Below are 8,774 nucleotides of genomic sequence, written 5' to 3' on the forward strand. Positions count from 1 at the left end.
CCCATTACATGGGAATGCATGTAACTGGGACCCTCCAGTCATTCCCACAATGCTTGTAAGGGAGAGACTACAGTGTTTTTCAACCAGTTCTATACCCGAGACTGCGAGATCTAAGCCACTTTTTTAGGGCTAGACCCAAATCATTTTCCTTAACTTGATGATACTTTCAAAGACAATAAATGAAACCAAGACAAAGACTTTAACACAAAAATTAATCAAGTACTTGACCTAACCAAGCTTCACCATGGCAGACATTTTGTCGAACACATCATGAACAAGTAATCTACAAGTCATAGTAATAGATCGAAGCATAAGGGTCTCATACTGATCTGATAATCTCTAAGAAGCATTGATCCCTCATCATAATAACTTCACTACCATCTATTAATCCATATATTCATTGTACATTCAGTGATTAACCAAAAAATGATGAGAGCCATACATTTTCATTGTCATAAACCTCATTCATAACCAACATATAACCAACAGAAATATCAAGCATATAACATCCATATAAGCCACATATAAACAAGTATATTTACCCATAAAATACAAGGGAGAAATAGAGATATTATTGATGAATACAAAGGCCCACCAGTTTTGGGACTTCCACATTCCACCCGACTATAGACTAGTTGAACCAAATCTCTCTTCAGTAAATCACCCTCGTGCCATATTCCAAGCATGAATGTGGGATCTCATAGAACAAATCCATCAAAATCAAACTAGGGCTTCCAGAGGCCAAACAACCTCAAACCTCAACCAGTGATTCCACCTCAGTCGGACATCACTAACCATCACCAAATTGGTCTCTACCCAAGTTACCCAACACTCCAAAGCATTTGTTCCAACTTAACGTCCACGACTAATAACTCAACCCATGGTTGTTGTCGGGCTCCAGAGCATTTGTCCAACCAAGGTTCCATGACTAGTAACTCAACCCACAGCTACAGTCGGGCTCCAAATAATTTGTTCAAGCAAGGATCAAGTACTTAAACTCAAACCACCAAGGGCTCCAAAGTGTTTGTCAAACGAAGGCTCTAGGAACTAATAACTCAACCCACCAAAGGCTACAGAGTGTTTGTCTAACCAAGGCTCTGGGAGTAGTAACTCAACCCAAGCTATTACAGGGCTTCCAGAGCATTTGTCCAACCAAAGCTCCAAGGCTAGTAACTTAGTCCAAGCTGTTATAGGGCTTCCAGAGCATTTGTCCAACCAAGACTCCAAGAACCAATAACTCAACCCATAGCAAAAGGAACATGAGCACCAACTAGGAAACAAAGATAAAATCCACAAGACCATGGATATCCAGGAAAAGGAAAGGCTAGGAAAAACCACTGTCCATCCGTGAAAATCCTCCATGCCAATGAAAAATCATGACCAAATAACCACATGCATATGCCATGCATGCCAAAACTAGCAAGGAAATCATACATGTAACTCGATACCAACAAGAAAAACTTGTTGTAGCGGCTGATCTCGATGTCCTCTTGCGCTTTCTAGCTCTTCCTTTGACTTCTTGCTCCAAAAATCCAAGTACGCCACACTCCTCCAAGAGTGCTCCGAGAAAACTCTAAATATACAAGAGTATGCGAGAGAGAGAGAGAGAGAGAGAGAGAGAGAGAGAGAGAGAATATAATGAGAGCTCAAAAAAAAAAAAAAAAAAAAAAAAAAAAAACAAAAACAAAAAAAACAAAAAAGCAAAAAAAAAAAAAACAAACAAACAAACAAAAAGGAAAAAAAAAAAAAAACAAAACAAAACAAAAAAATAAAATAAATAAAAACAAAAACAAAACAAAACAAAAAACCAAAAAACAAAAAAAAACTTGAGAAAAATCCAAGTACGCCACACTCCTTCAAGAGTGCTCCAAGAAAACTCTAAATATACACGAGTATGAGAGAGAGAGAGAGAGAGAGAGAATAGAATGAGAGCTCCAAAAAAAAAACAAAAACAAAAATATAAAACGACAAAAAAAAAACAAACAAAACAAAACAAAACAAAACAAAAACAAAAAAACAAAAAAATAAAAAAAATAAAAACAAAAGCAAAGCAAAACAAAAAACAAAAAACAAAACAAAACAAAAACAAAACAGAACAAAAAAATAACAAAAAAAACAGAAAACAAAAAAAGCTTGAGAAAAAGATTTCCAACTGATCATCATAAATCATTTTATCAATGAGGTCTCTATTTTCTTCATTTCCATTATTTTCCTTCATTTTCCTCCTCACATACAACCTGTGACCTTTCACCTTCACTTTCTCCTATTCTCCATTATTTTCATAAATAAAATGCAATTAATGTCTCATGCCTTTCCAAAGGCTTTTCCATTAAATTTTCCAATTTCCTTGGCCATTAATAAATCAAAGTGACACCCCACTAGGATGTTTTCCCCACAGTTTAAATTGGAATACATGTCCCATGACCTTCATCTTATATATTTTTACATGGATTTTTAATTGGAGTTGTTACATATTAGACCAACCGGGAGATGTCAAGGCAGATCTCCTCTCGGCTTGCAAAGGCACCCTGATAATATTCAAGGGTAGATCCCAATTTCAAGGATCAATCTGGCTGGTATACAAACTTACATATATAAACTTCTTAATAAGATTGAATGTGTATGTTTATCTTAGTGACCAAGTTGTGGTTTTGGGATATCGTTTTATGCTTACATTTCCAGAACCATGAGATCTGGTGTTTAAGCATGTATCTTGTAACGAATATGATCAATATCACTCTATGATGGCCTATAAACATGCCCAAATATGAGGTAGCATTATGTATTTGGGGGAAACAATGTTATTTGTTTTACAAATAGTGTCTATGAATACCCTTGTTTTGAGAATTAATGCACTTGTATTGGAAGATGTAGTTAAAAGTACAATGACTTGTTATTCATTCAGTGTATCATTTATTAAAATAAACTGAAAACCCTGCCTCTATCGAATCTAGCTATGAAAGGGATTTGAATAAAGAAACTTGGGATTGCCCTGGTAAATATTTCTATTTGTTCACTATGATTATATATGTTTGAATAATTGATGAAGTTGAAGCTCTTACATCAAATTGGGAAACGTTTTCTATGTATTTATGGTGATGGCCTCCACATGAATGATTATTGAAGGGTTTGTTGACTCTAGTTATGGGAAAATCCAGAATAACTAAAACTGATGTTGCCATCAAAACCCCAAATATTATATCTCCTAACTGTAAGTTAGTACTGGATTTTTTCTACATTACATTGTTAGATCTAATTTTATGTAAAACCTTATTAGAGGAATTTGCTGGGAAATAAAGGATACATAGTGTCCATGGCTTGATTTTTATTTTTGGTTTTAGTGGGTTTCATTTATTTTCAAATGTGAATTTATGTAGATGATAGGAAGGGAGACTATTGAAGGATCCATTGAATAATTTACTATATTGACTATATGATTGGGATGTAGTTCTTTTTTCTCTTCCTAAAATATGAACAAGAGTTTTCTTCATACTCTTGTCTGAACTTTATCTTTTGAAGAAGAGGTTTTCTGAAACCCTGGTCGCAAGTTTGTCATTTGTCTTGCGTTGGAGATGAATGTGATATCTGTAAATTTTATTTGTGTAGTGTAAATTGTTCAAACATATGAAATATGTCTTAGATTCGACATGTCTTATAGGTGAGGCATGTGTACTTTTCGAGGCATGTAGAGGCAGAGTGATGAGTTATTCTTGTTCACACCTCTTTTTGAACAAGTTTATGTATTGATGGTGGGTGGTATGAGAGAAATAAAAAGTGGATACACAATAATAAATAAATAAATAAATTACCATGGCCATACTCTCAATTATGTGAAATTGAGTGACTAATAAGCATGGAATTAGGTTTAACCCCCCAAAAAAGTAGATTAAATATAGTTCAATAGATATCTACGTGACCCTGACTTTATTTGATTTTTTAAATTAGTTACAACAATGATTATACTTCTCAAATTACAGAGCATGAATTAGTGTCAGTGATTTGTAGTGGAATTAGGTGATGTACATGTCCTAGAAGCCAACATTCCTCAATGGTTCATTTTCTCCTCGACCAAGAGGATTGTAAACTTGTGCAACAAGACTCCATGGGGTTTGGAACCTAGATACATGGTAAAAGTTATTCCTCCTTGATGGTTCAGTTGATCTTAAATTTTTGGAAATGTGTTGAACCTAGGTTGTGATGTAGGTAGTCACTTGCATTTTCTATTCATTCCAATTCTCTCACTCACACATGTATAATTTTATAGCAACTTCCTTTATAAGTTAATTTGGTGACCTAACAAAGTTTGTTGCTGAAGTCTTTCATGATTTGCATGCATAAGTGTTCATTTACATGAGGTTGAAGTTTTTTAAAGGAAAACAACAACTTAATAGAACCTTTACTAAGGAAATCCTAGAGCTTCCTTCATGCCTGGAGAGTGTTATATATATGAATAACAATATTAGAAAACTAAGAAACATTCCGATAATAGGAGAATCACTCACCATTAGAAAGAAATTGATCAAGTTTTATGTTGGTAAAGTCAGTGTTCATGGACATGAGGCTTAACCGTCTTAAAGGAAATTAACAGCTCAATAGAACCTTTACTAATGCAATCCTAGAGATTCCTTCATGCCGGGAGAGTGTTATATATAAGAATAACAATATTGGAAAACTAACAACCATTCCCACAAATTGTAGGAGAATCACTAACTATTACTAAGGTAATCCTAAAGCTTATATTGAGTTGCTAAAGTTGCTAATTTTCTTTGGCAAGGCAAGCCTAGAGCTTCCTTCATGCTTGGAGAGTGTTTTTTATAGGAATAAAAATATTGGAAAACTAAGAACCATTCCCACAATAGGAGAATAACTAACCATTAGAAATAAATTAATCGAGTTTTATGTTGGTAAAGTCAGTGTTCATGGACATGAGGTTGAACCTTTTTAAAGGTAATTAATAGCTCAATATAACCTTTACTAAGGAAATCCTAGAGCTTCCTTCATGCAAGGAGAGTGTTATCTATAAGAATAATAATATTGGAAAACTAACCATATATTTTGGGCCTTAAAACAGAGTACATCATTTTATTTTAAGTCATAAAACAATTTATCAAAAAGAACTAGACCAGATCAACATCTTAACGAGAAAAGGAACTAGGTGTCACTTGTTTTATTTGAAATTCCTCCAATGTCTACATCATTTTATTATAACTCAAAAACATTTTATCAAAAACATTTATTGATATAATTGAAGAAATACAACCAATTCTAGGTCAATTTCAACACATTGGCCGTAATTTTCCAAGTGCAAATACAACATAATATTTTAAGTGGAAAAAAATGTTATGGAAAAGGAATTACTGATATATTTGAAGACATACAACAAATTCCTTTTGTAGATTTGATTTTTCAAGGATACTATGAAAAAGGCATATGTATGAAAATTTGTTAAGCTGCTACTATTTTTAATTGTGAATTTTGTCTCTATTATAATCCATGTTATTACAAATTCTTTATTGAAATATCCTAGAAATTAAGAATAAACTATCATGTTGTTAATTGGATGTAAGAAAGAAGAAACAATAATAGCCTATAGGAAAGCATAATTTCAATTATTGTTAATTGAATGCATGCAAAAATTATATAGGTAATTACATCTATGGCAAGAGTTATTTATGTTTCTCATACAAGGAGAAGTGGCAAGCGAGTGACTAGGGGCGCCCAACTGTGATACCCTAAATTAGATGAGGAAAAGGCAGATCATGTGAATGTCAACAATGCTCCTAGCAATGTTGTTGAGGATGACCATACAAAAAAAGTTGATTGTGTCCCACCATGAACCACTGAGCCACCATCAACCAAGTGCAAGGTGCAAGTTCAACTAAGAAGATCAATGCTATAAGAGGTTGGAGAAAACAGGACATGTTATCTGCAATTGATGATATAGATTTTAATGGATATTTAGTTCTGGAATCTACAAAAAAACATGGTATTTATCCCTCATCAATACATTATTGGATAAATGGGCTCACTGATACAAAATGTAGAGGGCATATTATAGTTATTACTGAAGAGGAGGAGGCCGAAGTGGTGGAGTGGTGTAAGGAGATGGCCCAATTGGGACATGGACTAGATTTGATACAATTCAAATCCATAGTTTCTTAAATTTGTCAGGGGAGGCCAAACTCATTCAAAGACGGGTTTCCTATTCAATCATGGTGTTTTGAGTTTAAAGAAAGGCATCCATACCTTGGATCACGTAAAACCGAGGGCCTTGACAGAGAAAAATATTTAAATATACACCTTGCAATTGTGTCTAAGTTCTATGCACTTTTTCTAGTGCATACGATAAGCATTCTTATGTTGCAGACCATATGTGGAATTGTGATGAAAATAGTTTACAGGAAGGAATGAATTGTGGCTTGTGCGTAATTGCCGAGAGAGGGAGCCAAAATGTGCCAAATATTTTTCCTAAGAGCAGGGAGTGGATAAATATTCTATGTTGTGTCAATGCAATTGGTGCTTCAATCCTAAGATTTTATCTATTCAAAGTTAAAAATCAACTAAAAATTATATACAAAATTGTGAACTAGGTGCATGCATGGTTGCACATCCCCATGCATGGATGACTAAAGAAACTTTTTTTAATTGGATTTATCACTTTGTTGCATCTATACCAGGTGGTGTCTCACCTAAGAATAAACACCTATTGATTTTAGATGGCCATGGAAGCCACATTGATGTGTAAACAATTTAGGAGGAAAACAATTTGGGCATCAACCTGTTAAATTTCATGCTCATACCACTCACAGATTGCAACCCCTTGATGTCAGTTTGTTTGTCATGTCAGAGTGAGCTTCATGGATGGCAAATAATCCAGCAGTCGAGGTGAAAAGGTTTGAGCTAGCAGAGCTTGTAAGTAAAGCCTTTAAAAGGGCTCTCACACCATAAAATATGAAGGCTAGATTTAGGAGGATTAGAATCCATCCATTGAATTATGATGCTCTTATGCATGTATACTGGTTGTATCCAAGTGTTTCATATGGATGGTCAAGAAGAATGGCATGTCCCAAGAAGATGTTGAAGCATAAGAAGAAGTGGATGAATAAGAATATGCAGTTGCAACTGATAATATGACTTCCCTCTCTCAAGGACACTTCTATGGTGATGATGATGAACATGTAAGTGAAACACAGTATAACCATGAACCATTTGATAGTAACATGGGGACTGTTCTACCAACTAAAGCACATGGAACTTCTATTATTTCTATTCTTAATTACTTTCTTGATCATGCAAATGACAATGAGAATGTGGTTGAAAATGACATTGTTGATATTGCATCTGGAAGAAACAATGACCAATTAACATTTCCACGCCAAGTAGCTCCACCGTCATGGATGCAAGAATCCATGATGAATATGAACAAACATCGTGTCTCAAGAACCAATGAAGAAAGCATGAACCTGCCTTCACAACCCACAAAATTGAACAATGAAATTGTTCATTTTTTAGTGGACAATAGATCAATGGAAGAAGATAATGCACATAATGAGGAATCATATGAAGAGAAAAATATAGTTCAAGAAGTTGTCTCGGATATTGAAAGGAAAGTGTCAAGCAATGACATGTAGGTGGCAGGGAAGGAGAAGTTACTTGGTCAGTTCATAAAGCTACCAATAGATAGAGTGCCAATGGAAAAAAAAAAGGAACACCGGGTAGTCTTTGTTTGGGCCGAAGTTCACAGTTACTCACATTAGCAGAATATATAAACCTATTATTTGAGTTTAAACAAAAGAAACTTGAAATTCAGGAATTAAAATAGAAAAAGAAGAATTTAGCCAGGTAAAATAAGGTAGCAAGGATTGTTGTAGCACAACGTTGAGCAGAGGAAAGGCTTGAAAGAGAGAAAGTAAGGAAAGAGAAGGACCATAAAAAAATGGCAAGGTAGGAAGAGGAATCAAGAAAGGATCAGCAAATGCTTAAAAAAGAACAATGGATGACAAATATGGCTGATAATGATGCAAGATAGTTAATGAAACTATGATGATGTCAAATGCATTGGACCATATTTCAGATAATACACCATTATTACAAGAACGCATAAACATCCAATGTAACACCCTCCTCCCACCTATACCCAAGCAACCGTCTAGTTGGGGTAAACATACGAAGAGAGGCCACTATGATATGATTCAACCTCCTAAGTCACATTAAGGAAGTGGAATCGACAGAAACACACCATACAAACATCCAACATCATCAACAGAACCCTTAGAAGACAAGTCATCCACTCAGACAACCTGTCCATGGGCCCCACATTTGTTTTAGGTGTCTTGGGCCATAGTCTCTCTCATGCTATGGGCAAGGGAGCGACCATCAACATAAATTCGCTCTCACAGGCTTGCCTGCCAGCAATTGTGGACCAAAATTGTCAATGTTGTGCTAGTGACCCAGAGAGTTAAGCCATTTTTCAGGCTCAAAGCCCAGGACACTACCCAGAACTAATCCTTCTCCTCAAATCAATAAAGTAACATGGAAATGAAAGTACTAAAGAAAATACTTGTTCAAGACCTTGACTGGATCCCTACTAGCCATGACATGCATTTCGTCAAATATATCATTGACATGTAACCTACAAGTGTAAATAACGGAGTTAAGTGTAGGGATCTCATACTTATCTGAGAATTGTTATGAACCATTGTTCCCTTATTCCATTTGCGGCATTATCACATATTAGGTCATAGGCACATTATCCTTTCACATATAAGTAAAAA

The sequence above is a fragment of the Pinus tabuliformis genome, chromosome 6 (genome assembly GCF_031772625.1).
Source record: "Pinus tabuliformis cultivar Carrire ecotype Pingquan chromosome 6, CPIR1, whole genome shotgun sequence".
NCBI lineage: Eukaryota > Viridiplantae > Streptophyta > Pinopsida > Pinales > Pinaceae > Pinus > Pinus tabuliformis.